Source organism: Mauremys reevesii, linkage group 3 (genome assembly GCF_016161935.1).
Source record: "Mauremys reevesii isolate NIE-2019 linkage group 3, ASM1616193v1, whole genome shotgun sequence".
In the NCBI taxonomy this organism is placed as follows: Eukaryota; Metazoa; Chordata; order Testudines; family Geoemydidae; genus Mauremys; species Mauremys reevesii.
This window is the reverse complement of record NC_052625.1, coordinates 11,461,901-11,474,602: the sequence shown is the minus strand read 5'-3', so window position 1 is coordinate 11,474,602 and position 12,702 is coordinate 11,461,901. Positions and strand designations below refer to the sequence as shown.

At 41.6% G+C, this 12,702-nt stretch overlaps 2 long non-coding RNA genes across 2 annotated transcripts; one reads left to right on the top strand and one right to left on the bottom strand.

The window, feature by feature from the left end:
* The first annotated feature begins 976 nt into the window (after positions 1–976).
* LOC120401022 lies at positions 977–7,920 on the top strand. The gene is made up of 2 exons (XR_005596235.1): positions 977–1,407; positions 7,719–7,920. It is a non-coding gene; the product is annotated as an uncharacterized LOC120401022 (long non-coding RNA).
* LOC120401019 lies at positions 5,500–6,639 on the bottom strand. The gene is made up of 2 exons (XR_005596232.1): positions 6,316–6,639; positions 5,500–5,733 (listed from the first exon to the last, which is right to left on the bottom strand). It is a non-coding gene; the product is annotated as an uncharacterized LOC120401019 (long non-coding RNA).
* Positions 7,921–12,702: the final 4,782 nt, after the last annotated feature.

The following is a 12,702-nucleotide window of genomic DNA, read 5'->3' as shown; positions in this document are numbered from 1 at the left end:
GTGAGGGTAGACTGATGGGTGAGGACAGTGGCCAATGGAAGCATGTGACTATGAGAACCAGGCAGAGTTAAACAGCTAGTGAAGGAGAAATAGAGCTCAGGAACAGGTTTGCTGACTTGGAAAATGAAGAAGGGGCCCAGCAGGCAGTTACAGGAAGTGGGAGGGCAAGGAAGAAGAGAAGAGTGGCTAGCCCTGCAGTAAGAGGGGGAAGAATCAATGGAAATAGCCAGAGTTCGGCGCCTCAGGAGGATAGAGGATGACTTGCAGAAGATTGCAAGGAAGAACAGAAGACAAGGACTTGCAGCCAGAGAAAACCGAAGGTGGAAGGTTGGAGAATCGCACCAACAAAGAGACAGGTCTCCATGATTGAGGACTCCCTACTAAGAAGAACAGACCGTCCTGTCATGAGCGCTTATCCAGAGAACAGAAGGGTGTGCTGTCTGCCAGGAGCTCAGCTACAGGATGTGGTGCAGGAAAAAATCCACTGATGAGCTGTATCATTTGTTCCTACATTTAGGGCAGATTCTCACTGGAGTACATCCAGGGAGACTGCGCAAGGCTGGGGAAGACTCCTAAAGAGGGTCACTTGCCCTCCAAATTGGATCTGACAAATTCACGTAGTCACTGACAGTTTTAATCACAGGAAACAAACTGGCTCTACAAAGCAGATCCACCTCAATAAACAAACAGGCCTCTGTAGAAGGATTGTTTTGAGATCAGTAAATGGCTATGTGAGTAGAAAATCATTAAGAGGCAAAATATTTTCTCTGTCATAGGATCAGATCATCTCCCCCGACCTCCATCCCTGACCTTTATGTAGAGAGGCTGATAAGTAGGACCTCACAAAAGCCCGAGGTTTAACATCAGCCCAGAGAGCCAGAGGTGCTGATCTAGAAAACCTTACAAAGACCTGTGCTTTGCCAAGAGCCAGTAGCCTCACAGAGGCCTGACTTTGACTTTACCCAGCAAAGTAGTGGTTCTGTGCCAGAGACCTGAGGCCTGTGTCCAGACTCATGCTAGGAAGATGGAGGTACCGAGCTAGTATCCTGACAAAGTCCCGCTTGGCTTCAGCCAGGAGCCTGGAAGTGCTGTAGCCGGAACTCTGTGTCAGTGCTTTCACCATTACCAACCTAGCATGTCATATGTGCTGAGCCAGTGACCTCATAGCAGCCCATTCTTTGATATCAATCCAGTATGCTACATTTGAGGAACAAGTGACCTCATAGAGGACATAAACCCAGAAACCTAGAGGTGCTGAAACATTAACCACATAAAGGCCTGTTGCCTTGGCGCCAGCCATCATTCTAGAATGTGTTGAGATTTGACTTTATCCCAGCAAGCTAAAGGTCCTGAGCTGGTAACCCTCCAAGGCCTGTGCATTTACATTAACCCTGCATGCTATAATTGGTGAGCTAGTGACCTCACAGAGGCCTTTGCACTGAATTCAGCCCGTGGTGATCAGATCAGCATGGGAAAAAGAATGAGCTAGTGAACTCTTCTGGAGCGATACAAGAGGGATTTAAGAAGAGCTGAGGAGCTGGCCTTCTGCAGTTATAAAAACTCAGAACCTATTTATCTGGAATGACTACAACCCTTGGAATTTATTAAAAATCAATAATAATACTGTTTTAACACGTAGTGGCGAATGAAACATACAGCTTGTCTCAGTTGGCCATCTTCACAGATTAAGTCTATAGAATCCAAGCCTTCATTTGTTTTGACCACAATAGGAAATTCTGTCTATCCAATTACTGAAGCTTGCAACAAATTGAATAGATTTATGGACTCGCAGTTACAATTTTAAGTATAACCTCCATTTTGAAAACTTTAGCCCTCAGTCTCTCAGGAGGCTGTTTTGTGTAAAGCATCACAGGCCAACTGGAATCCATCATTTAAGCAAATGATACCTTCTTGAACAAGAACTACATGCCTTCACTTGACAGAAACACTTTTCCTATTTGCATTACTGAGAGTTTTGCTAGAACAAATGTACAGACAGAAATGGCATTTTCTCAAATACAATTGCCTGGGCAAGTGTGACACATACTGCATAAAACAACATGAAATACTGATAACTTGAACTCAGAAGTCCTAAATGAAGTGGTTGAAGAAAGATCTCTAGTTCACAGATATTACATGTTAATATAGCCTGGAACACACAAGGACATTCCAGAAGCGTTCTGATGCTGTACCATTATTCACAAAAGACAAGCTCTGTAAACTGGGTAACAATAGGCTGCTTAGTCTGAAATCAGAACTGGGCAAATGAACAGAAAAACTGATATGAGATTCAATCAGTATTTAAGGGATTTAAGAAGAGCTGAGGAGCTGGCCTTCTGCAGTTATAAAAACTCAGGACCTATTTATCTGGAATAACTACAACCCTTGGAATTTATTAAAAATCAATAATAATACTGTTTTAACACGTGTGTGTGTGTTGATTTGATTTCTTGATGGGCTTCTCATGTTGCAGAGGGAGAAAGAACTCAGGGCAACTAAGAGGAGGCTCAGTGATCATAAGGCGGAAGATTAGGATTAGGAAGAAACTGCAATCTGTCAAAAATACAACCCCTATTTTCTAAGTGCAGGCAAAACACAAGGACCCAGTGAGACTGCAAAATGAAATTTCAAAGTTTATTGACAGGTGGTATTGTTCAACTGGTAGCAGGCTCCTTCCATCTTGGGATGTCATCGCGGGGTGTTGTCACTGAAGGAATGTTTCTTTTTGCCATAGCAGATGTTGCAGTGTGGAGGGTCGATGACTTCGACAGGAGAATGGGAGAAATCAGGAAATTAAAAACTCCTCCTTCTCCTCCTCCTCCTCCTCCTCCTGTGAGTTTGCTCACTACCTGTACGACCTCTCCTCCTTCTGCCATGTCGTCGTCTTCTCCTTCCATGTCGACCTCCGCGGCCTCCCCTTCGTCGCCTTCTGCGACGGCTCCTGCTTCTGCTCCTGCTGCGTCTGTACCTTGCCATTTCCGGAGAAGATTATGGCTTTCAAGATCTCCGCAGCTGGAGCACCAGCTCCGTAGGAGACAGCCAACCTGTCTGGTGGGATGTCCTCATCTTGTGAGCTGAGCTGGCAGCTCTGGCCCTTATATAGAGGGGCTGGTAAGTGTGACAAAAACCTACCGGGTCACTCATCTGTGATGAACTATAATGGGCTTGTTCAGACATGGGCATCAATTTTACTGTATAGCAAAGTGTCCATATAAGGAAAAATGCCAGCTGTCCTGATCATGTCACTAATTAACACTTTCCACTGAAATGACTATATAAGGACAAAGCCACAAGTTTTGACCCTATATGGACATAAAATGGTTTTTTGTTGAAATGACAGTATAACCACAAAAACAACATCACAAACACCCTGAAGTTAGGAGGATGCAGGCAACTATGAAGCTATGGAATTGTTTGCCTCTACATTACCCTTGCCTTGTTGGATTAATTTTGTCAATGTTTGGCTGACTTGATTTAAACTGTGGATCTATTCAGCCTACCTGTCTTTGGTGGAATTTCCTGAGCTTGTTAGTTGAACTGGCACTCTGACCTTTATGTAGAGAGGCTGATAAGTATGACCCACATTGCCCTATTATTCAGCTGTGATAAACTAGAATTAAGCAATATATGGCCATCAAATTTACTGTACAGCAAAGTGTCTATGTAAGAAAACAAATAGATTTTTCCCTTTTTATAAACACTTTGGAAGTTAATTTATGTAGGTCACACTTATCAAAGGGGAAAGCAGTGACCAGTTGATATTGTATCTCTTCACTACATAATGGCAACACCCATCATGACACCCAACCATCAGAAATGAGAAGTTGCCCTTCCTAATTTGATCTACTTTGATTACTACCCATGTGTTCATTTATGAACTCCAGGAGATGGCACTAACTCAGTCCTAATTCTGTTTTCTTGACTTTGAACCTTTATGTACCTAAAAAGGTTGTTTTTAAGATCATGTGAAATGTTTTGGATCTAGTGCCTGTTTTTTTTTGTTTTTTTTTAAAGTGAGAAAAAGTAGCTTATGACCCCAAAAAGTTTCACCTTTGTTTCCTGAGGACAATTGAAACAGCATGTGAATTACAAGTTAAAAGAGATGGCTGATTTATACCCTGTGTATCTTTTTCCCTGCAGCAAATGAATAACTTCAATATTGTTCTCAAATGCACACTGTAGTATTTTGGGGTGATAAAATAATTAAGTGTTGAAACGTTGTGATCCGTGTGTCATTGAGAGGACTAAAGATTTGTGAAAAAATGGTCAAAAGCTTAAAACCAAATCCATGATTTGAATACTGTGTGTCAAATTCCCCTTTCCATTTCAGGCAAGCAGGAATGTAACCCATTACATTTCTAGTAAAAAGGAAGGTATTTTAGCCACTAAAATGAACAGTCTTTCAATAGCAGCTGTTACAATTGGAAAATAATAGGCTTGATTCTCCATTCACACCAGTTTTATATCATTATAACTCAATAAACTCTTATGGAGCTAACTCCTAATTGACACTGGTATAATTGAGAGGATGATCAAGCCAATCCTTGTAACTGGAAATGTCTAAATTAAATATGTTATAGACTTCTGTCTTAAACAGATAGTTAAAGGTTATTGCCTCTTTTACTTGTAAAGGGTTAAGAAGTTCACCTAGCCTAGCTGACACGTGACCAGGGGGGACATATGTGGGGACCTGCATGAGAAACCCTAAGCTTAATTACCATCCTGTCCCCCCATTAATTAATTAATGGGGGGACAGGATGTTTCAAAAGGAAGGAGGGAAGTTCCCTTTGGCTTGGTCAGTTTCACTTTTGGCGAGTGGAAAAGATCAAGGAACCAGCCTCTTATCAGAGTAGTGAGTATCAGAAACAAATAAATAGGTTTATGTTTATTTTCTTTTGTGACTTTGTGCAATTAGAGAAATAATCAAATTAGGGATTCTTTTGCCCAGGGGAACATCCTCTGTGTTTTGAATCTGTTGTCTGTGAGAGTAGCTGGTACGCTAATCTCTCCCAGAGGTTTTTTCTTTTACCTTTCTTTTCTTTAATTAAAAGCCTTTTTTAAAAGAACCTGATTGATTTTGTCTTGTTTTTAGATGCAAGGGGATTGGATCTGGACTCACCAGGGATTGGTGAGGGAAGAAGGGGGGGAGGGGAATGAGTAACTCTTCCTTGTTTTAAGATCCAAGGGGTTTGGATCGGTGTTCACCAGGGAATTGGTGGCGAAGTCTCTCAAGTCTACCCAGGGAGGGAAAGGTTTTGGGGGGGAAGACAGAGTTTTCCAAATGACTCAAATATTTGGATGGTGGCAGCATACTGATCTAAGCTGGTAATTAAGCTTAGGGTTTCTCATGCAGGTCCCCACATATGTACCCTAAAGTTCAGAGTGGGGGTGGAACCTACGACTACTTCTCCACTTCATAGTCTACAATATCTTCTTGGCTTCATCTCTCTTCTCAGTCACCTGTGTGATGCATACCATTAGTCATGCACTCACACTTGCTCCTGTCATGCCTTTATTACATCTGACCAGGCAAGTCTCAGAATAAGGAAACCTCTCAATAGAATAAGTACTGTGTGTTCCATTTGGACAAGGTGGTCTTTTGAACTGATGTGGCATTCAGCCCCAAAGTACTCCATCTTTCATAAATCCCAAGGTAGTCTTGCTGTCCTTGTGCTTCTCCAAAGCATTCACAGTCAAAGAAGAGACTCTAGAACTTCCTGGATGTTCACTGGCCTTCAAAATATAGATTGAATGTACTCAGTTCCTCAGGAAATCCTAGGCCCTTTCATGTTTTTCCACTCATGTATGAAGGCCGAGAAAGCTTGCAAATCATCTATCTCATGATTCATTAGATGGAACATCTTGGGGGCACAAAGCAAAAAACCTTATCTCTTCATTAAACATCAGGGCTCTGTCCCTAAGTGAGGGGTGACAACATATGTTTTGGAGGGCTAGTATGCACAAATTCACGTAGTCACTGACAGTTTTAATCACAGGAAACAAACTGGCTCTACAAAGCAGATCCACCTCAATAACCAAACAGGCCTCTGTAGAAGGATTGTTTTGAGATCAGTAAATGGCTATGTGAGTAGAAAATCATTAAGAGGCAAAATATTTTCTCTGTCATAGGATCAGATCATCTCCCCCAACCTCCATCCCTTATCTTTATGTAGAGAGGCTGATAAGTATGACCTCACAAAAGCCTGAGGCTTAACATCAGCCCAGAGAGCCAGAGGTTCTGATCTAGCAAACCTTACAAAGACCTGTGCTTTGACAAAAGCCAGTAGCCTCACAGAGGCCTGACTTTGACTTTACCCCAGCAAAGTAGTGGTTCTGTGCCAGAGACCTGAGGCCTGTGTCCAGACTCATGCTAGGAAGATGGAGGTACCGAGCTAGTATCTTGACAAAGTCCCGCTTGGCTTCAGCCAGGAGCCTGGAAGTGCTGTAGCCGGAACTCTATGTCAGTGCTTTCACCATTACCAACCTAGCATGTCATATGTGCTGAGCCAGTGACCTCATAGCAGCCCATTCTTTAATATCAATCCAGTATGCTACATTTGAGGAACAAGTGACCTCATAGAGGACATAAACCCAGAAACCTAGAGGTGCTGAAACATTAACCACATAAAGGCCTGTTGCCGTGGCGCCAGCCATCATTCTAGAATGTGTTGAGATTTGACTTTATCCCAGCAAGCTAAAGGTCGTGAGCTGGTAACCCTCCAAGGCTTGTACATTTACATCAACCCAGCATGCTGGAATTGGTGAGCTAGTGACCTCACAGAGGCCTTTGCACTGAATTCAGCCCGTGGTGATCAGATCAGCATGGGAAAAAGAATGAGCTAGTGAACTCTTCTGGAGCGATACAAGAGGGATTTAAGAAGAGCTGAGGAGCTGGCCTTCTGCAGTTATAAAAACTCAGGACCTATTTATCTGGAATGACTACAACCCTTGGAATTTATTAAAAATCAATAATAATACTGTTTTAACACGTAGTGGCGAATGAAACATACAGCTTGTCTCAGTTAGCCATCTTCACAGATTAAGTCTATAGAATCCAAGCCTTCATTTGTTTTGACCACAATAGGAAATTCTATCTATCCAATTACTGAAGCTTGCAGCAAATTGAATAGATTTATGGACTCGCAGTTACAATTTTAAGTATAACCTCCATTTTGAAAACTTTAGCCCTCAGTCTCTCAGGAGGCTGTGTTTTGTGTAAAGCGTCACAGGCCAACTGGAATCCATCATTTAAGCAAATGATACCTTCTTGAACAAGAACTACATGCCTTCACTTGACAGAAACACTTTTCCTATTTGCATTACTGAGAGTTTTGCTAGAACAAATGTACAGACAGAAATGGCATTTTCTCAAATACAATTGCCTGGGCAAGTGTGACACATACTGCATAAAACAACATGAAATACTGATAACTTGAACTCAGAAGTCCTAAATGAAGTGGTTGAAGAAAGATCTCTAGTCCACAGATATTACATGTTAATATAGCCTGGAACACACAAGGACATTCCAGAAGCGTTCTGATGCTGTACCATTATTCACAAAAGACAAGCTCTGTAAACTGGGTAACAATAGGCTGCTTAGTCTGAAATCAGAACTGGGCAAATGAACAGAAAAACTGATATGAGATTCAATCAGTAAAGAGCTAAAAGTTGGGAATATAATTAATATCAGTCAACACGTACGTTTTCTTTACTCCCAGATACAGAAGAAAAAGCAGGTGACACCCATGAGCTTCTCCCTCATTGAGACTCTTTGATTCAGGTTGTTAAATCTGAGAGGAGCCAAAAGCATTAGGGAATGTCTGTGGGTGTGCCAAGAAAGACCCACTCACCCACCCAGTCAGCACAGTAAACTGTTACACTACTATGTCATTTAGAGGAATACAATGGTTTCAGAACTAACTGCAGTGTTCTTTACTGGAGCCAAATATCTAGGAATAAGTGGTCAATATTTATCTCAGGAAAAGATCTTAACCACAAGTGACCCAAGGTTCCATAGTTAGACCAAAGGCTGAGAGACTGAACTAGCAATATGAGATGGGAAAATGTTTACGGTGTTAGTCTGAACCTGACAAATTTGTCAGGATGTGCAACAAAATGACAGGTAAGTTAAGGAATGGAATATTAGTGAAAATATAATGCTGTTATAAAATCAGAACAAACCAGAGGTATGTTGCAGCACTGTTCCAATTCCCCTCCCCGAAGGAATGGAATGGACAATAGTGAAAAGATGCCATAATGAAATCACAAATGCTTTCTCCTGGAACAGGGCAGCCTATCCCATGTAGGGGCTCAGAGTCTTGTGAAAAAATATGATCAAAGTCGGAGAAATTTCCATATGAAAAGATGAAAAAATTCTTTATAAAGAAAAAAACAGATACAAAAGTGCAAATTAGGGTAAAAATAGGGATAAATGTAGTAAAAAGGATGTGAGAAGCCTGATGCTTCCAGGAAACACCAGCCTCTGAGAGGGTGCTTGCTCCTACCTACTTCCTATCCCACAAATGGCTCGGAGGCCTTCCGGTAAATCACCTTGTGCAATTTACAGTGTTCTTTTCCACCACTTTTATAGGCTATGCAGCCTCATCCCAACAGTAACACGGACTCCTCAGCTATGAATCTATCACCTGGGTGTATTTCCAAAATCAGATGAACTCAGGGCAACTAAGAGGAGGCTCAGTGATCATAGGGCGGAAGATTAGGAAGAAACTGCAATCTGTCAAAAATACATTTTCTAAGTGCAGGCAAAACACAAGGACCCAATGAGACTGCAAAATGAAATTTCAAAGTTTATTGACAGGTGGTATTGTTCAACTGGTAGCAGGCTCCTTCCATCTTGGGATGTCATCGCGGGGTGTTGTCACTGAAGGAATGTTTCTTTTTGCCATAGCAGATGTTGCAGTGTGGAGGGTCGATGACTTGCACAGGAGAATGGGAGAAATCAGGAAATTAAAAACTCCTCCTTCTCCTCCTCCTCCTGTGAGTTTGCTCTCTACCTCTACGACCTCTCCTCCTTCTGCCATGTCGTCGTCTTCTCCTCCTTCCATGTCGACCTCCGCGGCCTCCCCTTCGTCGCCTTCTGCGACGGCTCCTGCTTCTGCTCCTGCTGCGTCTGTACCTTGCCATTTCTGGAGAAGATTTTGGCTTTCAAGATCTCCGCAGCAGGAGCACCAGCTCTGTAGAATGCAGCCAACCTGTCTGGTAAGATAGCCTCATCTTGTGAGCTGAGCTGGCAGCTCTGGCCTTTATATAGAGGGGCCGATAACTGTGACAAAAACCTACCGTGTCACTCACTTGTGATGAACTATAATGGGCTCGTTCACATATGGGCGTCAATTTTACTGTATAGCAAAGTGTCCATATAAGGAGAAAACCAGCTAACATGACCACATATACCCCCTAAATACCACTATCAAACAAAATTCCTAATCAGGAAAAGAGACACATTTTCACACTATATGACCATAAAATGGCTCTCTTTGTTGAAACGACCATATATGTAAAAAACCTGAAGTATGGATAGCAACCAACTACATCTTTTAAAGTGACCACATAAGGGAAATTAAAAAGACTTTAATATAACTTTTATTAAAATAAATGATCAATGCTCATGTGAATTAGTCTTAACATTAGAGCCATTGAGCAAGGTCCCAAGTCTGGTGGAATGATCAATGCTTCATCAATCTTGAAAAGAGGGGGACCACTGTTAATTCCAAATATTAAATGAATAATATCTTTAAGACTCTCTAAAGAGCATAAGCATTTAGGATCATTTTTTAAACTGAGTATCCTTACTGTAAATGAGATTGAGGGGGAAAAAACTGTAGGAGTGAACAGAACACCCAGTGCAGAATAACTGCAAGAATTGTGTGTGTGTTGATCTGATTTCTTGATGGGCTTCTCATGTTGCAGAGGGAGAAAGAACTCAGGGCAACTAAGAGGAGGCTCAGTGATCATAGGGCGGAAGATTAGGAAGAAACTGCAATCTGTCAAAAATACAACCCCTATTTTCTAAGTGCAGGCAAAACACAAGGACCCAATGAGATTGCAAAATGAAATTTCAAAGTTTATTGACAGGTGGTATTGTTCAACTGGTAGCAGGCTCCTTCCATCTTGGGATGTCATCGCGGGGTGTTGTCACTGAAGGAATGTTTCTTTTTGCCATAGCAGATGTTGCAGTGTGGAGGGTCGATGACTTGCACAGGAGAATGGGAGAAATCAGGAAATTAAAAACTCCTCCTTCTCCTCCTCCTCCTCCTCCTGTGAGTTTGCTCACTACCTCTACGACCTCTCCTCCTTCTGCCATGTCATCGTCTTCTCCTCCTTCCATGTCGACCTCCGCGACCTCCCCTTCGTCGCCTTCTGCGACGGCTCCTGCTTCTGCTCCTGCTGCGTCTGTACCTTGCCATTTCTGGAGAAGATTATGGCTTTCAAGATCTCCGCAGCTGGAGCACCAGCTCCGTAGGAGACAGCCAACCTGTCTGGTGGGATGTCCTCATCTTGTGAGCTGAGCTGGCAGCTCTGGCCCTTATATAGAGGGGCTGGTAAGTGTGACAAAAACCTACCGGGTCACTCACCTGTGATGAACTATAATGGGCTTGTTCAGACATGGGCCAACAATTTTACTGTATAGCAAAGTGTCCATATAAGGAAAAATGCCAGCTGTCCTGATCATGTCATTAACACTTTCCACTGAAATGACTATATAAGGACAAAGCCACTAGTTTTGACCCTATATGGACATAAAATGGTTTTTTGTTGAAATGACAGTATAACCACAAAAACAACATCACAAACACCCTGAAGTTAGGAGGATGCAGGCAACTATGAAGCTATGGAATTGTTTGCCTCTACATTACCCTTGCCTTGTTGGATTAATTTTGTCAATGTTTGGCTGACTTGATTTAAACTGTGGATCTATTCAGCCTACCTGTCTTTGGTGGAATTTCCTGAGCTTGTTAGTTGAACTGGCACTCTGACCTTTATGTAGAGAGGCTGATAAGTATGACCCACATTGCCCTATTATTCAGCTGTGATAAACTAGAATTAAGCAATATATGGCCATCAAATTTACTGTACAGCAAAGTCTATGTAAGAAAACAAATAGATTTTTCCCTTTTTATAAACACTTTGGAAGTTAATTTATGTAGGTCGCACTTATCAAAGGGGAAAGCAGTGACCAGTTGATATTGTATCTCTTCACTACATAATGGCAACACCCATCATGACACCCAACCATCAGAAATGAGAAGTTGCCCTTCCTAATTTGATCTACTTTGATTACTACCCATGTGTTCATTTATGAACTCCAGGAGATGGCACTAACTCAGTCCTAATTCTGTTTTCTTGACTTTGAACCTTTATGTACCTAAAAAGGTTGTTTTTAAGATCATGTGAAATGTTTTGGATCTAGTGCCTGTTTTTTTTTTGTTAAAGTGAGAAAAAGTAGCTTATGACCCCAAAAAGTTTCACCTTTGTTTCCTGAGGACAATTGAAACAGCATGTGAATTACAAGTTAAAAGAGATGGCTGATTTATACCCTGTGTATCTTTTTCCCTGCAGCAAATGAATAACTTCAATATTGTTCTCAAATGCACACTGAAGTATTTTGGGGTGATAAAATAATTAAGTGTTGAAACGTTGTGATCCGTGTGTCATTGAGAGGACTAAAGATTTGTGAAAAAATGGTCAAAAGCTTAAAACCAAATCCATGATTTGAATACTGTGTGTCAAATTCCCCTTTCCATTTCAGGCAAGCAGGAATGTAACCCATTACATTTCTAGTAAAAAGGAAGGTATTTTAGCCACTAAAATGAACAGTCTTTCAATAGCAGCTGTTACAATTGGAAAATAATAGGCTTGATTCTCCATTCACACCAGTTTTATATCATTATAACTCAATAAACTCTTATGGAGCTAACTCCTAATTGACACTTGTATAACTGAGAGGATGATCAAGCCAATCCTTGTAACTGGAAATGTCTAAATTAAATATGTTATAGACTTCTGTCTTAAACAGATAGTTAAAGGTTATTGCCTCATTTACTTGTAAAGGGTTAAGAAGTTCACCTAGCCTAGCTGACACGTGACCAGGGGGGACATATGTGAGGACCTGCATGAGAAACCCTAAGCTTAATTACCATCCTGTCCCCCCATTAATTAATTAATGGGGGGACAGGATGTTTCAAAAGGAAGGAGGGAAGTTCCCTTTGGCTTGGTCAGTTTCACTTTTGGCGAGTGGAAAAGATCAAGGAACCAGCCTCTTATCAGAGTAGTGAGTATCAGAAACAAATAAATAGGTTTATGTTTATTTTCTTTTGTGACTTTGTGCAATTAGAGAAATAATCAAATTAGGGATTCTTTTGCCCAGGGGAACATCCTCTGTGTTTTGAATCTGTTGTCTGTGAGAGTAGCTGGTACGCTAATCTCTCCCAGAGGTTTTTTCTTTTACCTTTCTTTTCTTTAATTAAAAGCCTTTTTTAAAAGAACCTGATTGATTTTGTCTTGTTTTTAGATGCAAGGAGATTGGATCAGGACTCACCAGGGATTGGTGAGGGAAGAAGGGGAGGAATGAGTAACTCTTCCTTGTTTTAAGATCCAAGGGGTTTGGATCGGTGTTCACCAGGGAATTGGTGGCGAAGTCTCTCAAGTCTACCCAGGAGGAAAGGTTTTGGGGGGGAAGAC